Here is a 7,523-nt window from a genome sequence, read left to right as displayed (position 1 = left end):
CACTAGTCTTCTGTGCAAAAGGCAACAGGAATCTATGACCAGGCACCACAGCACAAAACAAAGAACTGATCAAATTGTATCCAGACCTTTTAGATTTCCATATAGAACTGGACCTAGGTACTGGTAAGGTGAAATCCCCAAATGGGGGCACACAAGCAGCATACTGTGCAGTTGTTACTGCACAGTACTGTCTCCACACAGTTTTCTTCTAACACTACTGTGCAGTGGCAATGAGCTACTGCACAGTAACTTGTTACTACTGCACAGTAGCATCACACCACAGTTAGTGCTGGGCAATGCTACTGCATGGTAGCAATGAGCTACTTCACAGTAGTTTGTTGCTACTGCACAGTAGCATCTCGTGTAGACTCACCCACAGTGTTCTGTGTGGGGGACAGAGAACATAAGATCTACCAACAGAAATAAACAGGCTCTGCAGATGTCACATGAGCTTTACTGCTACTGATACTAAAGCTTGCAAGCTGCAATATCATCTCCCAATGACGCAAGGATTCCTGGCCATAGGTATGATGTAAATGGTGATTTAATTTGTCTCTTGCCTGCCTCTAGTGATCTTAGGGTGTTTATACAAGTAACATTTTTCACGTGATTGGGCCCCTGAAAGCATTCTACAGCTGTAAAATTACACACATGCACTGCTGCAGAGTGCTTTTAAAATGGCCAATCACGTGAAAAATGAATCCTGGTCAAATCATAGAATCAATGAGTTGGAAGGGACCTAGACAGATCATCTAGTCCGACCCCCTGCCATGGGCAGGAAGGAGCACTGGGGGTGGCAGGGGTCATAAGACCCCAGCCAGCTGCCTGTCCAGTCTCCTCTTGAAGGTTTCCAGGGAAGGTGAGAGCACCACCTCTCTGGGAAGCCTATTCCAGGCTCTGGCCACCCTTACAGTGAACTAGTTCTTCCTAATATCTAACCTAAACCTATCCTCGCTCAGCTTGTGGCCATTGTTCCTGGTGACTCCAAGGGGGGCTCTGGTGAACAGTAACAGATTAAGGTGCTCTAAAGCAGAGCACCTTAAGGAACTTGTGTTCTCTCCAGGGTTAATTTTTTATGCAGGGATGGAGCTGGGCTGGTGCTCAAGCCTAGCAAGCTCCAGTTCAGCCCCAACCTGGGGGCTGTCAGTGGGGAAGGGAGGGGAAAGGGGAGGGAGCAGCCAGCACAGAGCTGAATGGCAAGAGCTAAGGGAGCCTCCCCTCACCTCGCAGGAGGACCCCTAGCCTCGCAGACCCACCTCTCTCCTCCTTCAGGTACTACCAGGGCGGGGGGTGGGGGCTAGGGAGAGAGGCTGTTTTGCAGCCTCTTCAGAGGTTGATGGAGCACTCCTGCCTGTTGCTCAGGGCCGGTGCAGGCAAACTCCAGCCCTTCCCCACACCTTCCTAATCCAACAGATGAATATCTGTTGGGTTGTGGGGGGGGCTCTAACTCATGACACTTTATGCAAAGCACCATGGGTTAGAGCAGGGCCCTAAATGTCTGTAGGCACTTTTGTTCACAGTGGCCTTGGGTTTATTTACAGCTCTATCCTAGCAGAGCCAGAGGAATAATTAAAAATGAATAATATATACTGGAAAAATGTATTATTTTTATTGTATTTAATATATTATTTAGACTAAACTTTACAAAGCTAGCCAGCAGATAAAGAGTTTGTTCAGAATATTTTATATCTGAGATTCAGTATGCTTGAGTAAGTATATTCCCATACCACCTGAATGACATTGCTTTTAGAATTAGGATACAAAAAAAAAATCTTGTGATTTCCAATTTGAAATTTACTATAAAGTCTTACGGGGAAAAATCCTGATTTTGCTGTAGAATTTGAAATAAATTACTTAATCTGTGTGCTTCAATTTTTTCATGAGAAAATATCCATTTCTCTGGACTCTTGTTTGGAAAGTGTTTTGAGATTCAAGGATGAAGGATAAGGAAAACACCAAGTATTATGAATTATTACTAGGATTATCTGCCCACTGGCTGTTACTTCTCCCTATAAATATCCAGGTTTTCTTGTCTTCTATAAATTTCATTTAGCTAGTTGTCCATGAGTCGCTGACAGCCCTTAACTTCCAATTCCCTCTCCTATTGAGTCTTATGAAAAAAGAAATTCCTTTTTCTTTATTTTCATCAGCCTCAACTTCAAAATTGTCACAGTCTGCCAGGCTGGCAAGCCTGGTGGGTAGGGCCAGATGTGGAGATGGCAGTTGCAGGGTAAGGAGGAGAAGCCACAAGTCTGGAGCAAGAATGCCAAGCTAGGGTCAAGAGCCAGGAATCAGAAATCTAAGTATGAAATGTGAAGGAAATCCACAGGACAAAGTCCAAGAGTAAGCAAACCAGAGTCAGGAGCCAGGAAACAGATTTGCAGGAAAAATATATAGGCTGAAATCCAGAAGCAATCTGAAGGTAGGGTGTGGGAGTGCACTTCCCATACTCCCGTAGAATAAACTGCTGGACTCTGAGAAGAAAGTGGAGGGCCTAGAAAGGCCCATGAGAGCTGCTCACTGGCTGGAGGATGCTTCAGCAGCATTAGAAGAACAGCAGATGAGTTCTGTGTAGCCTTCAGCATGCTTTAAAGGAGTGTGCTGGCTGCACGTGGGGGAGCAATCAGCTGCTTCCAGTTTGGCTGGAAGCAGCGATCTGGCTTTAAAAGAAAGCTGGCAAACAGCTGGAGGCAGGCAAGCTGGGAACACTAGTGAGGGTAGCCATGCCTGCATGCTGGGGAAGACTGGCACCAGGGCAAGCAAGTCGGGGAAGGCCAGGGAAGACTAGCACCAGAGTAGACAAGCTGGGGAAGACTAGCTGTGGGAGTCATGTCTGTATGCCAGAGAAGAAAGTCACAAGCTCAGGAGCCAAAATGAGGAAAGTGGCTAGGCAAGGGAGCAAGATTAGCCTGGCATAAGCAGCCTACCCCAGAGCACCATTCCCATGGGGTCAGGAACCAGGGAAGCTAGAAACGTTGCTGGGACAGAAACTGATCAGAGACTAAAAGCCAGTGTGTTACACAGCAAGGCTCAAGTGCTAGATGTGTTCCTTAACTGAAGCTCCAAAACCAATTAGGGACATGGCTAGGGGTCAGCTGGCCTTGATTAGTAGTAACTGGGTCAGTGCACATAACAAGGGTTACAGGGTGGAGTTTGCCTGAGCCTTACAAACCTGATCCAGTCTGCAGTGCAGGAGCCTTACAGGAATAACTGCCTGCAAGGTAACATTGGATGAGAGACAAATGCTAAATACTGTTTGTCTTTTGCTCTCTTTCATCCATCTTGTATCTGTCTTAGTTCAGTTTAATTTCAGTGGTTGCTTCTGTATAATGCCAATAGTGGCCTCTGCTGTCCATAAAAGAAATGACAACATGTAAATTAGGTTCTTACTTCAGTCATCCTCATTCAAAATTAAATGAATCTGCACAGTGTTGGAGAGTTTCCTTGGGAGTTCATAGGGGCTTTTTATCTTAAGTTCTGCTATCAAAATGCAGAAAACATTGGGGATGGCTTCTTGGATATCTGTGGAGTCCTTAAAATAAATAATAAGATAAATGATTCTTGCTAAAGACTTGTTGTTGGAGTTGACAAAAATATATTTAAAAAATGTTTTGCCTTCAAAACAGGCCAGAGATTACACTAAATAAGTGGTATTAGAAAAAATTACTGATACCACTTATTTAGTGTACTATGGCCAGATTGTCCTTCAGGCACTTTCTCTGAAAGTGCCCCATCCCTTGCCCCAGGAGAAATTAGGATTAGACACAGGGAGAACATTTTTTTGAGAATCCTTTAAAAACCTTACTCATGAGATTCATTCCAAAGTTATGGCTAAGAGCTGATAATATGCCAATTCCTGATTAATAGCTGGTTAGGAAAACAGACTATTTTAAGACTGTGTAATTAACAGTTGTCCAGGAGCACCTTTAGCAGGGGATAGACATAGCCTTTTACGCAATGTGTGTATAGAATTAAAGTAGTAGTAAGTGAAGAGCCTAGTTATCCAGGGCATCAGGTTTCTTTAGAGAGGCTAAGGTTCCAAATTTCCCCAGAATTGATTTTCTCACTTGAATGATCTCAAGCAGTTTAAAAATAGTATCAATATCACAAATACTATGCGATTTACATACTGAGTCTCCATTCTATCCTACTTCCTGAAAATCCCAGCTAACCTAGAGAAGGGCAATAATTTTTTTAATAGCACTTAAGTGTTATTCAGTGTAGTTTGCCTGGTAGAGTAGGTGTATAAGACAGGTGGATTTTTAGGATTCTAGGGTAAGATGGCATTCTGTATCTTTAAAGGGACATTAAAACAGATTTCTGTCTTTGCAGTCCTAACCTGTTCTTACATCTGGAGAAACTCTGGGGTGCTTAACCCTCTGAGTTTCAGTTCTCCTCCTGGTATGTCTCATCTTCCACTAAAATTACCCCTATGCCAGAACTTGGGATGCTGTCCTCAGAAGGAGAACCCAACAGTGCCTATGTTGGTCAAATTCTTCCTTGGCTGGAATGGAATCAGGTGTTTGCTTGTTTATTAGATTTATATGATGCCTTCTTCTCCCCTATCCTTCCCGCCCCTTCACCTTGCTGTTTTAAAAAAAAAAAAAAAAAAAAAAAATTAAAAAAGGGGCTTAAAATAAAAAAAAAAAAAAAAAAAAGATTGAAAGAGAGGCTTATAATTAAAATAGAGAAAATATAAAAACAGATAAAATATAAAGTAGACTAATACATAATAAGCAACAAATGCCCTAAGCAGTGCCCCAAACTTAACCCCACCTACTCAAAGCCTGTCCAAATAAAAAAGGTTTTACAAAGCTTTTTAGAACTCCTTAACATTACTCTATTTCTTTAACCAGGGGCATGGAAGCTGGATCAGGGCTAAGAATTTCATGTGAAAACTGCAAAATTTATAGCAGAGAAGTGAATGACACTGCAGAACTGGCAATGCCATATCACCATTAAAAAGGATTAATGGGCTATAAATTTCAATTCAGTAATAGACTGACTCATTGCAAGAAATGTAACTAGACCATTAATTTATAAGATCAGATCTTATTCAGTTGTGTTCTCTTACAGATGGTATCCTGAAAAATTAACATAAATAATAGCCCAATGTCCACAAACAAATAGTATACAATAAATTACATTTCAATTTGTTATTAGTAACACTTATATAAATGTGAATTACATGTTGCATTAATAACAGATTTAAACAAAATCTTTGAATGACTGCTTTTCACTTGTTTGCAGTTTTCCCCGCTGTACAAATATGGTTTATGGACTTGCACCAAAATTTTCAAACTTAGCTGCCTTAGTTGTCTATAGATGCCTTGCTTTTCTCTAGATTTGCTGGGACTTTTAGGAAGTAGTATATACATTGCATGGTGTTATGATGTCTGATATTATTTTTAAATTGCTTGACAGCATCTGCATGTGAAAAGCTTAGTTATATATTTAGATACCTAAATAAATGTAATATGACTCTTAGATATATTTAGTATCAATAGTTCATATTAAAGTCAATCCACATATGTAGGGTATGTTAGAGCTCAACAAAAATAATCTACCTGCTGAGTTCATTTGGACACCACAATCTACACATGCCAATTTAAGGTGCTTTAGCCTGATTTAAAGTGCATTAAGGGCATGCATCCACATGTGCACTCCCTTAATGCATCTTAAAATGGCAATTTTAGGCTATTCACACTTAAATTTGATACCTACAAAACCACTGATATCAAATTTGTGTGTGAATAGCTACAGTACCTTAATGCATTTCAATTTAGGGTTGATTAAGCCCCCCTGTTGTGCACACACCCTGCTGATTTACCTGCCTTTCTGGCAGGTAGGGTTGGTGAGCTGCCAGGAGGTGGAGCAGTCTCTGGGCTGCGGGGGCAGCTGGTGCTTCCTTCTATGGCAGTGGCAGCCTGTCCCAGGTGGAACCTGCCTGCAGGCACCCAGCTCAGGCAGTCTTAGGGAGCACCACAACCACCCACACAGCTCAGGCAGGCAGGCAGGCAGGCCTCGAGGGGGTGGGAAAGATCAGGCTCCACTGCTTTTCTTGGGTGGAGCCTGTCTTCCCCAGCTTCCTGCAGAGCTTCCTTCAGAGCCCCTGGGCTGCATGGAGCCCGATGTTTCACTCTGTGGCTGTAGGGATAGCAAACTAAAACTCCTCGGAGGAGTTTTAGTTTGCTGCAGCCCATGTCATTTAAGGCACATTATGCTGCTGAATTTCTGACAGCAGCTGGAATTAACGTATAATACGCCACTGAGGCATGCAACCACTGACACCATTAAAGTGGTGCAAAAGCATTTAGCCCACTTTAAAGTGTCGTATGCATATGCCCCTCATTTTGTCTACACATGGCCTAAGGTGCATTAATGCTGTGTATGTTGACTGACTTAGTACTAACTTTAATCCCAAGTTGGTTTGCACACTGCATTAATGCGCGGTAGTGTGTGCACGTGTAGATGCACGCCTAAATTGCTTTAATGCACGTTAGGCAAATGCATATTAAGTTTAGGCATGCATAAAATCATACATAGACATGTCCCTTGGGTACTAGTTGCATACATGGTACATACAAGCATTCTTTCTGCAATGTAAACCGTGCCATTCATAAAAATATTGATTTGCTGCAGGTAAACTGTGATATGGAGCTGCTTAGCTCTTCTTTGAAGCCTTTCCTTCTCTGTGTCCCTGTGACAAGGTATTTATTAAAATTTGCAGTTTCACTGGAATCTAACAGGGCTGCACTATAAGCTGTTCAGCTATGGCCTTGATCTTGCAACTTCTGGCCTATTAACTGTGAACATTAGCACCCACACCACCTGTGCAGCTTCCTCTTCTTTGGATAGAATAGATATTCTGTTCCTTTTTTTTTCTGCTGTATTACAAGACCCACCCCCCCTCCAAACTAAGAATGTGGTTAATGAGAATGTATGCAGGTAGTCATACAATGCTTATGATCAACACTGCACCCGACTGTCTTAATTTCCTGCCATATTTGATGTCCAAAAGAGCAAACCCTCACATTCTATGCATGATGAAGAAGAGGTAAAGAACAGCTGAGGAACCACAGTCAAAATGCAGTGAAACAATGTTTGCCTACCCTAGGTTCTAACAGGTCTGTTTCAGCAGTGCTGTCCCTCTCTGGTAAATCACAGGAAAAAAGCTGGCTGGCTGTGCTTGTAACCTTAATTATGCCTCTACTTTTCACAATATTGTTCCAAAGCACCTGTAGTAAAGTGCAGACCTTTTGTGAATAGCTTTTCTCTCTGCTGCAGTCAGCCAAGAAAAATCAAAGCTCTGGCTTGCCAAGAAACAGGGCTATTACCACATTTATAATGTGAGCAGTACTGCCATACCTGTTCTATATAAAACTCCCAGTTGGCTACTGATCAGAACTACTGCTCAGAGGAGATTTGCCTCATGTAAAATAGATCATTTAAGGGGTAAAAAATGAAAGTGTTATACAGCTGTTAGCTTGTGTGATGAGTTTTTTTTTTTTTTTTTTTTTGGG

Source organism: Gavialis gangeticus, unplaced genomic scaffold (assembly GCF_001723915.1).
Source record: "Gavialis gangeticus isolate Ggan-Ray unplaced genomic scaffold, GavGan_comp1, whole genome shotgun sequence".
Classification (NCBI taxonomy): domain Eukaryota; kingdom Metazoa; phylum Chordata; order Crocodylia; family Gavialidae; genus Gavialis; species Gavialis gangeticus.
Note: the sequence above shows the minus strand (reverse complement) of the source record.